Below are 20,258 nucleotides of genomic sequence, written 5' to 3'. Positions count from 1 at the left end.
ATGCACACCCTCCACTTACGCGAGTGGTGCTTCATTCATCGATTAAGTCAAGGCGACGCGTCGACTGCACGAAAGGTACAAAAAGTCATGTCACAGAGACGTGCTTGTGCCACTGCTCGCGGCTTCTTTGACAGTTGACTCCGATGCCGCTCATCATGCCAAAAAAATGGCGAAGTTGATTGAGATAGAGTTCATTCAGGCACTCGAACTCACGACCTTCGGTGGGAGTCGAACCTAGGCCTTTGGTGTTAAGACGAAGTTAATTAAGGCACAGTTAATTATATACAGTTAATTAAGGCACTCGAATCCACGACGTTTGGTGGGAGAAAGCAAGTAATGAGAAGTAACAATGCCTTTGAATGAGAATGTCAATGTAATGAATGTCTCGAGAGCGCACAGGCTTTTGCATTCATCCTCTTTGGCGTATGCTAAAGTGACTCAATTTTACACTTTTCATACATCAAAGCCAGTTAGCCGAATTACTAGCGGTAGAACATGCTGATGGGCGCTGACGAATCGAGGAAGTCCGACTAACCACGTAAGGATATCGAGCGAATATGTTCGCCCCCGTTGCTTGACACCAACGCCTAATTGTTTGCGTGTACAGTCAAGCGAATGGTGGCGCGTTCGGAAGGTTGTGTTCGTCCATCGCGTTGTGTCGCTCCAAAGTCATTCGTAGGACGGTCTCGCGAAACGTGCCGGCGAGCGCGCGATACGTCCGCGCACACAGCCGACCCCAAGCGAATCAGGAAGCGGCGACTCCCTTTTGCGCCCGAGTAACCCCGCCGTTAGGTGGCGTTAGCAGCGCAACACTCGCGCCATCTCTCGTACTATTCTGCAACCACTGTCGGCACACGGCTACGTAGCGAAGCCTGATTACAGGAGATGTAAGAGCCATGCGGGGAAAACAGCTTTAAAGTACGCGTGAAAATCGAGCATCCCCGCACACTATACAGACTTATCAAATACAATTAACTCATGATTCTCAAGGTGGTGAACGACTGCAGCATCACATTTCCATCAATTCACCTTAGTATGAAATTACGATACAAGCAATCCCTGTAGCGGGCGTAAGAAAAAGCTTGGAGGACGCTTAAGCCTTTAAGAGTGGGACACGATAGCATTCAAAGATCCCCGGCTGCTTCGCACGCCTCCCGGCAACTGCAGCTTACGTAACTGTGAAGTTTACCGGGAAACGCTGGCGGTGAGCGCTATGCGCGAGCATTCTGGTAGACAGAGAGATTCAACTGTTATTGATGCCAGCAATGACGTAGACGGACGCATCCTCCCTCCGCCTAGCAGACGGCCGAGATCCCCTTGGTCTCAGCGGCTGCCTCAGCGATCTGGACAGCCCAGACCTGGTCTCGCTGGTCTGGGCTGAGCAGCAGGGCCTCCCACTGCTGCCGGTTTCGAAGTTTGTGGCCCATGATAGAACCCGCCTTCGAGCATGCCCATAAAATATGTGGCACACCCGCCCTATCCTTACATAATTTGCATTGATCATTGTATTGCCCTGGATAGAATTTGTTGCAGGCCACCGGGTTTGGATAGATGCTTGTCTGCAGGAGGTGCCAGGCCGCCTGTTTCCTGGTTAGCTCGCGATGAGCTGGTGGCTACCGGGCCCTTCCCAACCGATCATAATCGGTGATTTCTTTGTAGCAGACCATGCGGTCTCTCGTTCCCGGCTGGGCCGGCTCACTTGCTCGGCGAGTAATTCCTCGAGCTACGTTGAGAGCCGCCTTGTTGCCGGGGAGAGCGGAGTGTGCGGGCGCCCAAATAATTTGGATCGTCCTGCGATGACGGTCGCTGTTATTATTCACAATTTTGAGCGCCCCTGGTGAGATGCGTCCTTTCGCGGAATTATGAACCGCAATTTTTGAGTCGCATATGATAATTCTCGCTTTGGTGGAGGCCACCGCTAATGCTATGGCGGCTTCCTCCGCAACTTCGGGGTTCTCTGTTTTCATGGCCGCGCTCGCGAGCGTCCGTGTCCACCGCTACGACGGACATCCCTTTGTGTCCTCTATATTCTGCGGCGTCTACGTAGGCCAGGCCCTCTACGTCATTATATTAGCGCTCAATGTGGCGCTTGATTGCCTCTCGTCGCTCCTTGTGGTGCTCCGGGTGTATGTTCTTGGGCAGTAGACAAATTTTAAGTTGCCTCCTCGTCTCTAATCGAATGCTTAGTTTCGTGCCCTGTTGCGCTTCGTAGTGAATGCTGAGTTTCCGTCCAATGTGTCACCCTGTGGGGCTCTGTGTGAGTCTTTCGTATTGGGCGGTGATGTGCGCCTCGATTAGTTCGTCAAGCGTGTTGTGTAGCCCCAACTCTAAGAGCTTGTCGTTGGATGTTGTGACTAGGACACCAATTGCCTGTTTGAACGCTCGTCCGATGATGCATTCCATCTTGTTTTTTTTTTGTTTTTTTTTGCCAAATGTTTGGTACGCTGCCACATAGACGACGCGGCTGGTGACAAAGGCCTGCACTAAACGAATTAGGCTGACCTCCGTCATGCCGTAGTGTCTATTGGCAATCCGTTTGATTAGCCTTAGTGTTTGCTGTGCGCTGTTCTTTAGCGCATTGATGGTACCTAGGTTTATGCCTTCCGCATTCAACCAGTGTCCTAAGACTTTTGACCTGGTCTACGATAGGTATCGGGGCCCCGTTCGCCTTGATGCTAATTACTCGGTGTTACAGCTCCCAGAGACAGTGGCTCGTAACGGAGTTGGAACGCCTCGGCGACCGACCGCTTTCTGAGCAGACGATTTTAGAATGCCGGCTGATATGGTCTTCACAGCAGAAGGCGACGAGGGTGCTACTGAAGTTCCTCCGGTCAAGCCTGTTTGAACGACTGTGACGCTCCCGAGTTTCTTTGTGTGTGTGTGTGTGTGTGTGTGTGTTTTCTTTTTTTTAAATCTCCCTCTCTAAGTGTGTGCATTCTTCTTTATCTTTCTGTCTCCCCTTACCCCTTCCCAGTGTAGGGTAGCAAACTGGATATTTACCTTCCGGTTAACCTCCCTGCCTTTCGCATCTCATTTATCTCTGTCTACTCGGTGTTCCTCCGTATTGTTTCCTGGTCGTAGGGTACACCGGCGGAAGTGCGGACTTTTGCGAGGAGCAACTGAGTCCCTTCTCCAACGCGTAGCATTCGACGGCCTCCGTGGCCTGCTGGACGGTTTCCTAGATTTGCCCCTCGCTGCCGCCTGTCACCCACAATGTTATGTCGTCGGCGCGCAGGCTGTGGTTGAGGCCGAGGATCTTGCTGAGGATTTTCGCCAGGCATGGCACGTTAAAAAATTAAATTGTGGGGTTTTACGTGCCAAAACCACGATCTGATTATGAGGCACGCCGTAAGCATCTCATTCCGTAGGGCACTCCGGAAATTCGGACTACCTGGGGTTCTTTAACGTGCACTTAAATCAAAGTACACGGGTGTTTTCGCATTTCGCCCCCAACGAAATGCGGCCGCCGTGGCCGGGATTCGATCCCGCGACCTCGTGCTCAGCAGCCCAACACCATAGCCACTGAGCAACCACTGCGGGTCAGGCATGGCACGTTGAAGAGAAAGGGGAACAATACCGAACCCTGCGGCGTTCCCCTACTACCAGTGGCGTAGCCAGAAATTTTTTTCGGGGGGGGGGGGGCTCAAGTTGCAACGCGGCCTCCTCCTTATCAAAGTTGTCGAGGCATCAAATACATCAATAATACCTGCATTGCCATTGCCAATGCCATTGTATATTAGGTGCTGAAAACGAGTTATTTAACGCTACGCACAGTCAAGACAAGTAAATTATGTGTTTGTTTCGTAAAAGAATAGCTTCGTATGTCCCAAAAATTGTGGCAGTAATAGCTGATATCAGTGCTTCCGCGTTTTTTTTTTGTTTCTGGTCTATCTAATAAGCAAAGAAAATATCACGTGAACTTTAGAACTATATCAGCTCGAAACCAGCAAAGCAGTGCATGCAGCTGGTATGAAAAACGTAAAGGCCATAAAATGAACAAGTTGACAAATATTTTGATGAATCTTTGTCATTTAACAACCTCGTTTACATTTTTGTACATATGCAACGGTCAGGGAAAAACCTCAATGACGCTGTCCTTCGTTGCAATGGATTGCGCAGGAGCAGATGTTACCGGTCGTATATTGTAATTGCACCGAAATTATAGTTGCAACAACGAGTACATATAAAAAGCAGAAGTTCCGCAAAATATACATTAGAAAAGCGAAGATAGAATGGAATATACAAATGGCAAGAAAGTGTCGCGTGAAACCAAGTTCACTGCTTGTATACACAAAACCTCGCAACAAGATATTTAAATATACGTATAAGTCTGCAATAAATCTACGTATGAAACATCATTGTATATAATGCGTCAAACAAGACAAATAAACATGTTGCGCAGTCACAGACAGTAAACTTCACGCATACGAATATAAAGACAGACGATCCCAACCTTTAATAATCAAATTCTGATTCTGATTCTGATCCAGACAAGAACAAAACTATAATCTCAGAAATTGTGATATGCATTTGGGCCATGCTGCGATCGCGACAGCACCATGTGGCTAGAATAAGAGAAAAAGAATGCAGAAATCAATATGAAAATGCGTATTTTAACTGCCTGCACAGCGGCAACAATTATTCTGCACCCCAAGTCAAAGAAGGCTATTGCTTCGTTTAAAAAAAGAAGTAAATCCATGTAGCTAAAAAGGAAAGAAAAGGACAAACGAAAGCCACAGATGATGCGGCAAGTTGATTTACCCAACATCCGAGTGCGTTTTTGGGAAACGCCGCGTGTGCCGGGCTTTCAATGAGCAAGGTTTGTCAAAATTGGTTATTGATGTCCCCGTAATTTTTGTATTCCCAGGATAATTTTGATTATCATGCTCACTGTTACAACAAACGGTGAAAGTTTCTGTGGTTTTAAAGGCTAATGAACAGTCATACGTTTTCATAATTACGAGCTTATATAGGAACGTGAAGGAACACACATTTTTACAGGCATTGATTTTTGCTGCTTCGCTATTTAAACGATAAACTTTACTCGACGGGGAGGTTTAGTGAAGCGTTCAGTAACTTCCGACACGTTGATGGCGACGTCTCTGTCGGCGTATAGAAGCGCCAGCATAACCATGCGTTCCTCATTGTAAAGCGCAAGTGGTTTTTTTTTTAGTAATCTCATGTTTGAAACTCTCTCTGCGCTGGCAGTGGCACTGGAAGGGCGACTAGAATATGCAGCAGTTTGTACTAGAGCACTGCACGGGCCGATTTTTTCAGCCCGGACCCGGCCCGGGCCCGTTTTTACGTTGGGCTGCCCGCCCGAGCCCGAACAAAACTTTCATGGCGAGACCCGGGCCCGGCCCGGGCCCGGAAATAATCTACGTTACCCGCGTGGCCCGGCCCGCCACCCCTTTACCTCAGGCCCGAACCCGGCCCGATACCGAAAAATACATGTTTGTCAGAGTTCAGACGCCCGAGAATAACTCGCTGCACGTTACATGCACACCACGAGAAAGCCCGGCCCGGGCCCGGGTCAAAAAGCACACGCCGTTCCCGAGCGCGGCCCGAGCCCGGCCCGAGCCCGTGCAGTGCTCTAGTTCGTACACATGTACATATAACCTGCAGTCTCCATGAGAGAGGGCCTCTATTCCTGTGCTGAAACCTAAAAACACTTCGATATCGTTTCCTCAGCACCACGCTCGACAAGGTAGACAGCCGTCCTCTTACGGAAGCCACAATTCTTGGTCCCTGGTCCCAGCCGACGTCGGAACGAACTGCTTTAAAAGCGCTATTACGCTTTTTAAAAGAAACAGGACTTAGTGAAAAACTATAGAATGTGCGGACTGATACGTTTCTTTTAGTTTTCTTTTTAATCTTCTTTTGTTTTCTAATATTTTCTGCCCTTACCCCATCCCCCTGTGCAAAGTAGCCAATCGGACACTTAACCTGATTAACCTCTTTGCCTTTCACCTCTTATTTTCCTTCCTTTCTTCATTCGATATCGTTGACATCCTTGTTTACGTACCTTGCACAAACAGTAAGTTGTTCGATTCCAACAATATCCGTCGTTTCGTCAGCAAGTACGGAGAAGCAGCCTGCAGCGTTCACTTTTGCATCTAGGCTTTCTTTGGTAATTTCACCACAAATTTCTATAATTTGGATTGGTACATCTGGTTTAAATACGAGGCATTACTGGGGCAACTTTCTAAATGGTTCTTCAGATGTGTATCTCCACAATCAGCTTGCATGCGAAGAAGCGTTCTGGAAATACCAGTAATTTCAGCGGGGGCTTCACATAAATCCATAGGACCAGTGTCCCTATCGCCACGGAGAGCAAGACCTTGCCGCCCGCAAAAAAGAACTGTCTCAAATTAAATAGGCCGTTGAGTTTCTTCTGTTTTCTCTTATTTTACTTTGCCCGCCCTGGTCTAGCTTATCGATCACATTGGACGCGCTTTCTGAAAATGTTTGGAGAAAATTATCAGATGCCTGCTGACAGTCGCGGTGATATTTAATATTTTCCTCTGCGTGGAAGATTGCGAGCACGTGCTTCCATTTCTGGAACGGCTTAGACACGCGCGTTCGAGTGCGTGCATGTTGGCCCAAGTTTATAAAAACATTAAACCCAGAAAGTTCCAGAATTAAAAATCAGAAGCACGCCTTTGGAAATGTCAGTGCACTTTCGCGTCAAAAGTGCATGAGAACTTTATACTCATGAAGTTTCGGAATTGAAATCCATGCGCTCCGTAGATTCCGGTGCCGCTGCGAGATGCCGCGACGCGCCCGCTCGCTATCGAAAATCCCTTGAAACTTTGTGCTCGGCTGGGGCTCCTTACGTTATGAGACTCTAGTTGCATGGGCGTTTGCACGAAATCCAGCCCGAGTTCGCAATTTTCGCGCCGAAATGTCCTTTCGACTGTCAAAAAGACATTGTAGACAAAATCCACAATAATTTCCGGCGCCGGTGGTTGTTTTGGTCGGCGGTGCATGACAGCACGAAAAAATTTCGGGGGGGGGGGGGGGGCTGAAGCCCCGTCAGCCCCCCCCCCCCCCCCCCCCCTGGCTACGCGCCTGCCTACTACCCAGTTCTATGTTCTCCGACTTGCTTTCTCCTATCGTGATTTGAGCTGTGCGGTTCGAGAGAAAGTCCCGGACGTAGGTGCAGGCCTCGCGATCTACGCCCAGGTCCTGGAGTTCCCTAGGACCGCCTTGAGCGTAATATTATCGAACGCCTTGGTGAGGCCCAGCACTAAGATGGCTTTTAGTCCCGCTCTTCTGCCCCGCGCGTCGAGGATGTGATGTTTGATTTGGAGTAGGAAGCCCTGCGTGGACAGTTTCGGCCTGGACCCCATCATCGTGAGCGGATACAGGCCTCTGTCCTCCATGTAGTTGCTTAATCTAGTGAGAACGACGTGCTCCATCAGCTTCCCCACGCACGAGGTCAGAGAGATGGGCCTCAGGTTCTCAATCAGTAATTTCTTCCCGGGTTTGGGTATCATCACCACGTGCGCAGTTTTCCACTGCCGCGGTACTCCGCCTCGCTCACAGCATGCGTTCGGATAGAAACGCGGCCTCTTGCGCTGGCAGATCCCGGAGGTAGTGCACAGCCGCGCCAAAAAAATTACATAATTTTCAGGTTTCTGTTATTGCTTGGCACTTTCAATATTTCCGTCTGAGAAGATTTAACATGGAAAGCGTGCACTGTTGGTGTTTTGTTTCAGGGCATTTGTTCGTGGGCAGTCATTCTCAAAATTCCCAGGAATAACTTTGTCAAGAATGTGAGACTCGGTACGAGCAACTTTAGTGATAGAATGGTGTGGTAACGCAGCCCGCATATACCGCGTGTCACGTAGAAAGCCGTGGCATATACGTATATCTAAATATGTAGGGAAATTTTCGCTCACGGACAACGACGCCGATGCCGGATTTTCTGCGACACGGGGCCCTTAACGCTATCGCGTTAAAACGAACTAAAATGAAGCGGCCGAAAATCTGGCGGTGCGGTGGGCGGTTGGTTCCAACAGCAAAGCTGGCTTGCGCCCATTTATCGCCGTGCATTTCAGGTGATTGACTGTTGCAGACATCACGTACTGCATGGTTTGTGGCAAAAGGACAGGCCGATCAGTAATCAGAATCCGATACATCAAGCACCTCTGGGGCCGGGACATAAACGCGATCCCATCTATAGAAGCAGCGTGCGAAAAGCGAGAAGGCAAACATACGGGCCACGTGTCATTATCATCGGCAGATTGGTGCTGCGATTTGCCATAGACGCTTGCTCCACCGTACGATGACTTGCGTAATACTTAAAGAGTTGAAAAAATCCTCTCAAATAAAGAATAAAATAAACTGACAGCGTGAAAGGCATTGAATTCAAAGTGACGCTATATTGCAGAAAAAAAAAAACGAGGCTGCCCGGTTTGCGGGTTCTTGGAAGCAAAATCATGCGTGCGCCTGCGTGAGTGAATGAGGAGAAAGCAAGCGAACGCGCGACACATCTTCTAGCCTCATTGAAGCTTACTAAGGATTTAAAAAATGTTTGCTGGCCTATTTGTTTTCAGCATTCGTCACTATATTCGTGAACAAGTGGGCGATGAATTTATGTACCCTTTCTCGAGCACGAGTAAAACAAAAGAAAACGACAGTACCAAGCTCATAGTGGTACAGCGCTGAGAGAGGGAGCAGCGCTGATTAATCCCCTCTTGTACAGATCTTCCAGAAATAAAAGATGATAAGAGGAAAATGTGCCGCAAGTCCCACAAATGACCACTTTGCTCCAGTCACAGTTGGCTACGAAGTATGTCGTCGACCCGAAGCGCATTATAGGCGCAACAATCAATAGCACGCAGCCGTCGAGCTCAACAGACGTAGCATTCGATTGCGATAGGTTCCAGATGTCAATACGATCGTCCCGCACCAGTTTATTTGCATCCTGACTGTCGACAACATCAACGCTTGTAAGAAGGTACACAAGAACGCAAACAGGCGAAATACTGGGCCGCAAAAAAAAAGAAGACAATTAGATTCCGAGGTTTTACGAGCCAATATTACTATCTGATAATGAGGCACGCCACAGATTAATTTTAACCATATTGAGTGCAAATCACTGGTCGCTAGCTATAAGTACACTGCCACGTTGACATAGACGTGCAAATATAAAGAGTTATTGGGGGCCTGTTTGTATGACGTTAAAGGAAGCGCGGATCTTGTTGCGATTCAGGTATGAAATGTCTACCCTGCCGTCTTAAGTGCAAGCTGGCCTCCTTTACATGACAATAATTTGTACCGCATCTGTCTTCCTAGTACTTCTGCCATTTATCCTGCTATCAGCAGGATAAATGCTAACAGACGGTTTGTAAAACGCGCACGGAACGCCTTGAATTGGCAGACGGCCTCATCTGAACAAGGAGCACTGCGCAGTGCGTTAACCTTTCAAAGTAAAAGGTAATTAATACCTTCATCAACATCGTAAATAAACAACAGGCGTACATCGCGGTGAGAGACGACACCGCAGGCTTGAAGCAGACGACGCAGCTCTAAAGGAAGCAGGCCAACTTACGGTTTGTTGCCGCAGTTGGCGTCCGTACACCTTTCTCCAGCGCCTTTCGATCAACGGGCGAAACAATCGTAGACGCCCCAAGGAAACTGTGTCCTTCTTTCACAAGCTCGCCACGAAGTTGCTCCGCACGAAGAAACGAGCGCCCAGTTATACGCGGAACGGCGTCGTAATGCGAGCGGAGGAAGGCGCTCCCAGCCGGCGCGCCCCTCTCGTATGCTCTCGGGAAAAAGCGCGGCTGTCCTCCTCACCTTCCGTTATACGATTGATCACGTGACCGAGTCCTCGGAAGAAAAAAACTAAGCGAAAAGCGGCGGCCAGGCACGGAAGCCGCTGCCCCTGGAACCGATCCAAATCGTGCCTCCCAACACCATGGCTTCCAAGATCACCAACGCCGGCGCGGAGATCTCCGAGGCAAGGCACGGAATTTGCATTCGCCGGGAGATGGCACCGCGAACGCTGACCGGCTGACGCGCGAAAAATGAGTTGGAGGGTGTGATGAGCAGGTTCTTATGTGTTAATGTTTCTGGCGGTTCTCTGAGGCGGAGCCTCCCAGAACCCAATCGAGGACAAAGCCGTTTGTTAGGAAACACTCACACAAACTTTTAATGAAACTAGAAACGAAAATTAACCCATAAAAACAAACACACAAAGATAACATGAAAACACGTAGCTGGAACGCTAATATGAGGCAAGTTCGGGCAGGCTGCGGGTGTGCGTATGCACTACAGTCACGACGCGGCGAAGCGGAGACGACGAGAGAAGCGTTGTTGGTCTCACCAAAAGACGTTGTGTCGGAACGTCGTACAGGCTGCCAGAGCGTGGCAGCTCTGGCTCGGAGGGAGGAGATAGACGGCTTGGTATCACGGGTTGACGGCGGCGGCGTCCTGTCCGGGCAGCTGGTCGTGGCACTCGGGCTCGTAGCCCGACAGCTCGCGTTCTGCCCACGGGCGCAGACGCTCACCGGCCTCGGGCAGCAGCAGTTGATTATCGGGCAGGGTGGCGACTCCCAGGAACGGGTTGGCAGGAGGCCCCGGCCGGGTGAAGTCCTGGTGGCTCGGGTCCGGAACCCGACGGCCGTCTTCAACTCCCGATCCGGTGGCCGACCTTGTCCTGGTGCCGCTTCTGGAACTCCTCCCCCTACTGCCAGCGCGGCTCCTTTTTCTGCTCGTCGTACCACGCTTTTAACTCCGCCCCTTCAAGCCCCATGCGTACTCTTCCTGATCGTAAACAGCTGCCCGAGGCCGGCAAGCGTCTGCGTCCGTGGGCAGAACGAGAGCTGTCGGGCTACGGGCCCGAGCTCCACGACCAGCTGCCCGGCCAGAACGCCGCCGCCGTCAACCCCTGCTGCCAAGCCGCCTACCTTCCCGGGAATCGCCACCCTGCCCGATTGTCAACTGCTGCTGCCCGAGGCCGGTGAGTGTCTGCGCCCGTGGGCAGAACGAGAGCTGTCGGGCTACGGGCCCGAGCTCTACGACCAGCTGCCCGGCCAGGACGCCGCCGCCGTCAACCCGTGCTGCCGAGCCACCTGTCTTCTCCCACCGAGCCAGAGCTGCCACGCTCTGGTAGCCTGTACGACGTTCCGACAGCGACCTTTTGGTGAGACAAACAACGCTTCTATCGTCGTCTCCGCTTCGCCGCATCGAGACTCTAGTGCATACTCGCACCCGCAGCCTGCCCGAACTTGCCCGACATCAGTAAGCGTTCTAGCCACATGTGTGTTGTATTATGAGTTCTTTTTGAGTGTTTATTTTATGGGGTTTTTTTTTCTCGTTCTAGTTACATTAAACGTTTTGTGTGTGCGTTCCACAAACGGCTTTGTCCTCGATTGGGTTCTGGGAGGCTTCGCCTCATAGAACCGTCAAATATTAGACAAAAGAACCTGCTCATCACAGAGGGACGTTCGAGTAGTGAACATTTCCAAGCCGAATATAAAGCGAATGATTTAAAAAGGAGGCTGCGATTATTGAGTGATGTGGAATAATTTCGTGGCTCCCAAGTGGTTGAGAAAGAATGGAAAGAAAGGGGTCCAGAAAGAGATAACGGAATATATTTACTCTCTGACGTAATAGTTGAGCGGAAGCCTGCTAGGCGGAGAGAAGTAATTAAAGGGAAAATGAGGTGGATGTCTCATTAGGATGGATTTCTCATTTCCCCTTTAAATGTTTAATCTCTGCAATATGCTTTAAGCTATACTTGAAAGTCATTCGGACTGGACAGCCTGCCAATTTAGGAAGAGTTTGCACTCCCTGATTTATTTTTTTTAGAACAAAGATAAGCTACTTCACCACATTTTCTCCGCCAGTTTTGTAGTTCTTGGCGCTCGCGAAAGATGAACAACGTTCCCATCATTAAACGCGATAGCGTTAAGGGCTCCGTGTCGCAGACAATCCGGTGTCGGCGGCCGGCGTCCCGTGGACGAGTTCGTACGGATGCATGGCTTCAGAACAGCGCAACAAAGAAGACGACAGACGAAAGGCTTGTGTTCGTGTGTTCTTTCGTCTGTCGTCTTCTTTGTTGCGCCGTTCTGAAGCCATGTCCCGTGGACGAAAATTTCTGTATATCCAAAAAAGGAGGCGTGGCATATACATATTTAGGTATATTTATGTGCCACGCCTTTCTATACGACATGCGGTATATGCGGGTTATATTTCCACACCATTCTATCACTAAAGTTGCTCATACGTTGCCTTACATCCTTGACAAACTTATTCCTGGGATTTTTGAGACTGACAACCCACAAACAAATGTCGCGAAACAAAACACCGACAGCGCATTCCTTTTTTATGTTAAATCTTGTCAGACTGAAATATTAAAAGTGTGAAGCAATAACAGAAACCTGAAAATGATGTTTTTTTTTTTTTTTTTTTGCACGTCAGCGCACCACTTCCGGGAACGGCCCACGCAGGCCGCGTTCCTTCGCCTTCGTGCATATAGCATTCGCCGCCAGTGTTTCCCGGTAAACACTACGGTCACAAAGCTGGAGTTGCCGGGAAGCGTAAGAAGCAGTCGGGGATATTCGAAGCTTAAGCATCCCCCAAGTGTTTTATTACGATAGCAATTATATGGACACTCAAAAGCAGATTTCTGCCGTCAGCGTCGCCGTCGTCGTCGCCGTCGCCGTCGCCGTGAGGTTCCGTATGACGTCAATGGAGATGAAATCGTCGCCGATGATGATGATGATAAGTGGTTCTTGAGGGAAAGGGAAAGGTTGGCGCTATCTTCTGCAGCCCTTGAGGAAGCACGGCTCAGCGCGCCGAACGCTGTATGTGCGAGTGAAAGGGCGCGAGGGGCGCGCGCTTTCACGGGGAGTGAACGCACGGCGGACACGGCGGAGAACAAACGCGCGTTCTGCGCTGTGCTCGCTTAAGGGCTGCAGAAGTAAGCGTCTCTTTCCTCCTTTACAATCATCATATATGTAGAGCAAACGCGCCTTCTTCCGACGCGCGAGAGGCCGTGGGGGAGGGGGAGGGGGGAGGGGGAGGGAAGGGAGGCGACGTTTAGCTGCGGCACCAAGTGCCTATTTATATCAGAGGCTCCGGCAACAGTCACCAACGCCGCACGCATTTTGAGCGAACGCGGGCAAAACGCCGACGGCGTCGACAATAGTTCTGCGTGTTGCCGGTGCTGCTGCATGTCCAAGTTTATACAGCTGATAAAGCTAATATCATTACTTAGTATAGCTCTCTACAAATTTGCTGTCGCTATTGATGCTTCGCCTTTCAGGTAAAACTGCGACAACTTCTTTAACATGGTGACGACGCCTGATGTTTACGTAGGCCCGTCTGGAGCGCGCGTCTAGTTTACCAGACGCCAGACGTGCGCTCAAAACTGGCCGTGGTATGTGTGCTATGCTTCTCCCCCTCGGTGCACGTAAAACCTCTGTGCAGTAATAATTTCTCCAGAAGTGGTGAGAAACAGGATCGTTGAGGTCACATTTGCGTCAACGAGCCCAGCCGCTAAGGTAGGTGATCTGTCTGATGATGCCCCAAGACAAGAAGCGTGCTCTAAAATGCCGTTATATATATATATATATATATATATATATATATATATATATATATATATATGTGTGTGTGTGTGTGTGTGTGTGTGTGTGTGTGTGTGTGTGTGAGAGAGAGAGAGAGAGAGAGAGAATAACAAAATTTGCATTTTGAGTACATTTTTCAAGCTAACTCACATATTTTGGTGGTGTCCATGTACGCAAAAAAATTGTCATCATGAGCATTGGCTCGAGCGTCGCCGTCGTCGTCTTCCGCAGCTGGTTCGCTGGGTCGTGCTCGTGTTCGGCACGCGCTTGTGTCACTGCTCCCGCTTTCATCGTCGTCGTCGTCTTCCACAGCTGGCTGCGTTACCGCTCATCATTCGAGCGTAGAATTTCACTTCTCTTCTGTCGTCGTAATGGGGAGGCCGCGTTTACGGGGGTATGAGCCATTGCGTAAGGGAGTATGAGCCATTCATTGGCTTACGTAACGGACAGATTTATTTTGAAGCAATTTCATGGAAATCTATCCAGAATGAACGCGATCGGGAAAGAGCTCGTCGTCGACGTGCTGATAGTGAGGGCTTCCGAAGCCCAGGCGAAATGTCAGCGAAGAGTCCCCGACCCCGAGTTGCGGGAGCGCGGTGTTGAGGCCAAGCGTCAGCGTCGTCTTGCCGTCCAGGAACCCGACAACGGTGGTGGACGCCTCGGCAACGCTAGCTAGTGCCAACTTCCCTTGTGCGACGGCCAGGTTTCAGCGCAATTTTCCCAACCGGAACTTCGGAGCCAGCTGCAGTGTGTGTGACAGGTTGTGGTTAGAGCACAACGTGGTGCTCGTCAGTGCAATTCGTTCCGAGGAACACCGAAGAATCACCCGACAAGCTTCGCTTACCCCCATTTCCTCGACAGGAAATTTGTACTTGAGGGGCTATTTGTATTCGTATTTTGTGAACCCGTTACGACTACCGAACCGTGCAGCACCAGCCCAATGTGAACACCAGCGATGTGAAGACAATCGTTGCTTCATCATCGTTACAGAGCCCACGCGATGCCTATACGCAATTTTGGGGACTTGTAGTTCTTGAGTAATAAGGTGCGTCCTTGAAGGCCATTTTCGAAGCAACTTGCGCAGCTTCGAAGTCGCCAAAATGTCACTGCTTTTTTTGACATGTCGCTAACAAAACGTGGCCAGTCTCTAAATAGACAAATTCGTCGTTAAATAAACAGCAAGGTCTCGAAATCTAGCGGTAATATATCGTTAAAATTGTAACACTGCGGCCGCAATCAGGTAAGCTTTTGTTGACTAATTATCCTTCTAATTAGAGGAGATTAAATAAACACGTCCTGACTTTCTTTTTTAATTTCGCGGTATGAGTTCCGATGGGAAAAGTGTAGGGGTGTGTGAATATTCGAAATTTCGAATACGAATCGAATATTAACCTTATTCGATGCCTATTTCATTCGAGATATGCATATTCGGAGAAACAGAAAATGATAAAAGAAAGGCAAGGAGGTTAACCAGGACTGAGCCCGATTTGCTACCCTACACTGGGGGAAGGAAAAAGGGGAGGGAAAAATTAGGAGAAGAAGAGAGAGTCCAGTGTGGATATCATTGACGTGGTAACAGTTTTATGCTCTGTATCACTTACAGTGACTCAGTCCGGATCACAAACGGTTACTCAGTCCTGTAGTTTTTAAAAAAACACCGCATATCCACGGGGTGAATGATAATTAGTGGGCGAAGCTCCGGAGGGAATCATCGGTAAACCGTGAATCTTCCGTGTAATTCGCCCAGTCTCGCCGCACTAAATCGAACGATTGACTTCCACCAATGACACGCGCCATATGTGACGTCATTCTATTTTATAACAGCGCCCTTCATTATAATTGCACCATCTCCCGCTTAAGGGGACGCTAGCACAAACGCGTTAGAAACGTGCAGTACTCTCTAGTAAGGGGGAGAGGCCACAGCGTCTTACGCAGCCGTTTACACATGCCGGAACGTGCACCGCGTTTGCCGACGCCATCAGCGTTTATGAATACGGGGGTAAGGCGGAGAGGCCACAGCGTCTTACACCAGCTTCTTACACGGACCGTAACGCGCTAGCACAAACGCGTTAGAAACGCGCAGTCTTTCGTTAATGTTGGGTATTTATTGTCATCGTGGTGCGTGTGTCCATCTGCGCTTCGTGGTGTAGTCATTCTGCTCCTGGACGCCGTGCGGTACAGACGCAGAATGGAGGGCTCCTCGAGAGCTGCGACAGCGGCCGATGTTGGCCGTGGTGCACCGTGCTCTGCGTTGCCCAAGGATTACCGTGTCATCTTGCCTCCGTTACCAACAGGTGAAGGACAAAGGCGCGCAGTTGTATTACACTGCGACGTTACTGGACGCCCGTATAGAATCGACGACTTCCGGAAGTCCTTGAAGGATGCTGGAATAATTCAGCAGGTAGGCGGCATTGGTGCATACCAAATGTCTCACGTGTGGCTGCTGAACTTGAAGACAGATGAGGCAAACCAAGCGCTGATATACGCCGGACCGCTACTGGTGAAGAATCGGCCGTGCCTCATTATTGACCCGGCACGGCAAGAGCTCAGGATCAAGCTACACTGGGTCGCTTTCGATGTCACTTCTGAGACCATACGACGAGCCTTTCGAGAGTATGGTGAGGTAAAGGAAGTCATCAGCGATCGGTGGAAGGCGGAGGACTTTGAAGGTGCCGAGTCAACCACTCGTCTCGTGCGTCTTTTTCTGCATGAGGGTGTCACACCAGACCGCGTCCCGCATCAGATGCGCCTTGGTAGTGGCACTGCGCTTGTGGTTGTACCTGGACGCGCGCCGTTATGCCTTCGTTGCCACAATACTGGACACATCCGACGTGAATGCCGAGTGCCCAGGTGCGCAGCTTGCCGAGCGTTCGGGCACGAGCAGGCTAATTGTACTCGCTCGTACGCCAGAGTTGCCAGCGCAGGCGGAGACGTGGATCGGAGCGAGATGCTCATGGACGAAGAAGAAGAAGCGGAGAGCGTGGCTGCAGTGGCGGCGTCTACGATATTTTCCCAAACCACGCAAAACTACTACCTTACAGCATCTTAAACGCCATGTTACAAGACCACCTAAGCTCCCTAGGAACAAATATTATCATTGCAACAGATGCATCACAGAGCGAGGAAAAAACTGGCATTGGGATATTTTGTCCTGCACTCGACTGGTCTTTTTCTATAAGATTGCCCGATTTTGTGCCTATTTTTCTGGCCGAGTTTTTAGCAGTAATCCTAGCTTTACGTAAATTAGACCAAACGACTACAACAGCTTCTATCCTCACTGACTCCCTTTCTGTTTGCTCTTCCCTTACCGCCACTAATGATTCACCTATGCTAAAACTATTTTACTTGCTAGTTCCTGCCCATGTGCAATGTGTTCATTTGATTTGGGTACCTGGTCATAAAGGGTTGTTTTTTAATGAAACTGCCGATTCACTGGCAAAGACCTCACTTTCCGGCCCTGTTCTTCCCATTCTACCAGTGACTGCACACATCACGGCGGCTAGATTTCGGGTGCGATCAATTAGAAAAGCCTTATCAAACCCAGTTCTGACTGCTTCTCCAGATTATAAGCACTTGATATTTCCCTGGCGTAGCGAATCCTGTAACACAAAGATGCTTGAGGTCTCTCTCACCAAATTACGTTGCCGTATACCCTCCCTAAATTTCTACTTACACAGGTCGGGTTTGGTTCCCTCCCCCCTCTGCCCGTTTTGTAATGAGGAAGAGACGATACACCACTTTCTTCTATCTTGTCGCCGCTTTACTGCGGCAAGAAAACGATTGTTGGAAATACCTTTTCGAAGGCTTGGCCTGGACTTAACAGAACCTAATATTCTTTCGTTCGGGGCGTCCACTTTGGGATTCAGCCACAGGGATGCTTGCTTCGCCGTCCAAACGTTCCTTACAGACTCCAAACGAATACCCTGCTAAATTCTATCCTTTTTTTGTACTTTCAAATTAATGATTACTCATTCGATATGACTTTCTTGATTTACTTTAACATATAACTCTACGCTGTTCAATACTAATTTCATAGATATTCGGAAATGTATCCTCCATATTAATTTGGAATAATCCACCCATTTCTTGGCCAATCCCCCTCCGTGGGTAGGAGCCACAGGCGTGATAGGCTACAACAACAACAACTACCAGCGACGCGGCCACGGTGGTCGCGTCCACCAGAGACGCCGTCTCGCAAAAGAACACGGCCGCAGACGCTCGGGCAGGAGACGCCACTCAGGCAGGCGCATCAACAGTGCAGCACGAAGAGGAAGTTTCGCCAGAACGCACTTCGGAAACAGACTTTTCAAAGCAGCAGCCGCCAACAAGCGTGTCTGGGACTGATGGGAAAACAGATGCACTCAGAACTGCAGCAAGCGAAGCCGTCGCGCCGCTGGGAGACAATGACTCCACGGACGAAGCTGCAATGGACGCCGAGGCAACACCTGCGAAGCGTCGACTCAACGAAGCAGGCAAGACATCACAAGACACGCGGCTGCGAGCAATGGAGAGGCGTGAGAACGTGCCCGGAACCAAGAAGCCTCGTGTGGTCGGCGTCGGTCGGCGTCGCTTACACAACAGCGGTCGGCGTCGCTTACACGCGGCGGCGGCGGCAAGTCGACGCTCTAGGCGTCGACTGGACTGTGGGATACTATACGGCAAGGTATATGGAGGGAACGCCGTAGGCTCGGTCTGGTATCACTCACCAATATGGAGCCCTTGGAGAGGGCGATAAAAATTGCTACACTTAACGTCCCTGGGCTTAGTGCCAAGAGGCGGCAAAATCAATTTTACCGCCTAGTAACGGAGCACGACCTCGATATTGTAGCCATTCAGGAGACCAAAGTGGAGGGAGAGGACCAGACGGAGCGTATGGTGCGTCCTTTTGCGAGACGCTATGAAGTTTGTGTTGCCCATGCGGTAGGCTTGTCTTCGGGGTGCATTTTGTTAATTCGGCAAAGCCTTGGTGCTGTAGTGCAGTCGGTGAATACCTGTGAGTCAGTCCGTTTCATTGTATGTGACTTCTCCCTGTCATCAGAAAATTGGCGTGTAATTTGTCTGTACGCACCAACTAAGGCTGAAGAGCGAAGGGAATTTTTTGAAGAAATTGAGTCATACTTGAAGTGTGAGCGCAGACTCATTTTAGCGGGAGATTTCAATTGTGTCTGTGCGGGCTGTGACAAAACCAGTAGGAAGAAACACAATGATGCGAGTACTGCCGTTTTGAGAGATATGACCGCCGAATTTCATCTAGAAGATGTGGGTGAATGTCTTTGCAGCGGAAAAACAGTCATTTTTACTCACTTTCAGGGTACGAGCCATGCTAGACTTGACAGAGTGTACGTGTCAGCTGAGTTTATTCCTTTGTGTCGGGATTACAGTGTCACACCTGTTGCGTTTAGTGATCATTGTTTGGTTTCTTTCTGTGTTGGAAAACAAAGAAGGAATAACAAAGTATTTTCTTGGGATCTCTGGAAATTTAATGCAAACTTGCTGAAAGATGACGAGTTCTGTAAGCAGTTTCTCGAGGCTATAGATAAAATAACAACTCAAAACTTAGATAGTTGGGAACATAAATGGGAAGTTTGTAAGCAAACAATTAAATTAAAAGCACTTGAAAGGGCCAGTGTTTTGAGACACGCGGAAAAAGAAATTGAGTCCCGTCTTAGATGGAATCTGCAGCAATTATTGGAAGCGGAAAGTACGCAACCCGGTTACTTCTCAGAAGGCATAAAAAGCATAAAGCAAAAACTTGAGTTGATAGACCAAGAGCGATACAAGGGAGCATTGATTCGTGCCAGAGCTGAGTACTTGTGCACAGGTGAAATGCCAACAAAACGTGCCTTGGGAGTCGAAAAGAAATATGCTTCACAAAATGAAATAACAGAAATAGAACATAATGGGTCATTGCTTACCAATGCGGAAAACAATAGCCAGTTCTTTTTTCAAATATTACAAATTACTGTTTTCTCGTGGTCAAGTTGACGCTGATCGATTCAAAAATGACTTCGTTTCACTGATGCCAACATTAGACGACGAAACCAAGGAAATATTAGAAGTACCTATAACAGTAGAGGAGGTTAAGGAGGCGATTGATCGTTTAAATAATGGCAAGTCACCGGGGCCGGATGGCTTAGGCGCTGCATTGTACAAGGCGTTTAAGGGGGTTATCGCACCAGTTTTGACTGAAGTATACAACGAGGCTTATGAGAAAAAACCTCTTCCGCCTTCATTTCTGTCAGCACACACGGTCTTAATACCAAAAACTGAAGACCCAATCAAATTGCGGGATGTTACATCGTATAGACCCATTAGTATGACAAACATAGATTATAAAATATTAATGAAAGTATTGTCTAACAGGTTGCAGACAGTAATGAAAGATTAGTCGGTCCGCAACAAACGTGCGGAATAAAAGGAAGGACAATTATGACAAACATACACATAGCACGATTAATCCTTGAATGCTGTGACGCAATGCAACGCAGTGTCGCCATGCTGCAGGTTGATCTTGAGAAGGCATTCGACCCAGGGGCGGATCCAGGTTTTTTCTGAGGGGGGGGTCAGCTTCTGTCGATGATGATGATGATGATGATGATGATGATGATGATGATGATAGTAGCCTTTATCATTTACCGAAATTCCGTTTCTGCTCACGATAAACCGCGTTTT

At 49.2% G+C, this 20,258-nt stretch overlaps 1 protein-coding gene across 1 annotated transcript in view; it reads right to left on the bottom strand.

Annotated features, from left to right (window-relative positions):
* Positions 1 to 9,782, bottom strand: part of LOC119459208 (sulfotransferase ssu-1) — a 34,214-nt gene extending 24,432 nt beyond the window's left edge. The window contains exon 1 of the mRNA XM_037721030.2: positions 9,560 to 9,782. The gene's annotated coding sequence lies outside the window, so the exon portion shown is untranslated. The remainder of the gene's footprint in view (positions 1 to 9,559) is intronic.
* Between the last annotated feature and the right edge of the window lie 10,476 nt (positions 9,783 to 20,258).

The sequence above is a fragment of the Dermacentor silvarum genome, chromosome 7 (assembly GCF_013339745.2).
Source record: "Dermacentor silvarum isolate Dsil-2018 chromosome 7, BIME_Dsil_1.4, whole genome shotgun sequence".
Taxonomy (NCBI): Eukaryota; Metazoa; Arthropoda; class Arachnida; order Ixodida; family Ixodidae; genus Dermacentor; species Dermacentor silvarum.
This window is presented reverse-complemented; position numbering and strand designations above follow the sequence as displayed.